Below are 557 nucleotides of genomic sequence, written 5' to 3'. Positions count from 1 at the left end.
CTCAAGAAACTTGATTTCCTCTCACCTTTCCCTCTGGCCTCCAGGGGTTCGTTAAAACAAACCTAAGATAACATTAGGTGTTTTCCCACAAGAGTAATGGCAGAGCTTTGACGGAGTATTGCTGGATCTTCAGGGAAGACCTGCAGAAGGTTGAAGTCAGTGAGTGAATTGAAAGGTGTTTCATACTTAGAACTTTTTTTTTTTAATTTTTTAATATTTTAGGGATATTTCAAAATCTTAAGGGTGAACTTCTTCCTTTTTTTTCTATCAAGATTTTGGTCCTTTGTCCTTCAACTTTAGTAGGAGTTGGCCTCATGACATTAGAAAGCTTATGAATACTGAAATATACACACTGGCCCTTTAAAATTTCCCATCATGACTTCAACCAAGTACTGTTATCTAGTAAATACCAATGTAACACGAAACCTACCATGGGGCGTTTCCATTTTCATTTGAACACCAAGGCACATTGTAAACTCTTTTTTTCTAAGAAACACAGGTTGGTATTTCAGTTTGTCACTTTGTATAGTCAATTCTTATTATGAAATGATTTATTT

The sequence above is a fragment of the Callorhinus ursinus genome, unplaced genomic scaffold (assembly GCF_003265705.2).
Source record: "Callorhinus ursinus isolate GAN/ISIS: 27379988/994484 unplaced genomic scaffold, GSC_fseal_2.0 scaffold5, whole genome shotgun sequence".
NCBI classification, from domain to species: domain Eukaryota; kingdom Metazoa; phylum Chordata; class Mammalia; order Carnivora; family Otariidae; genus Callorhinus; species Callorhinus ursinus.
This window is presented reverse-complemented; position numbering follows the sequence as displayed.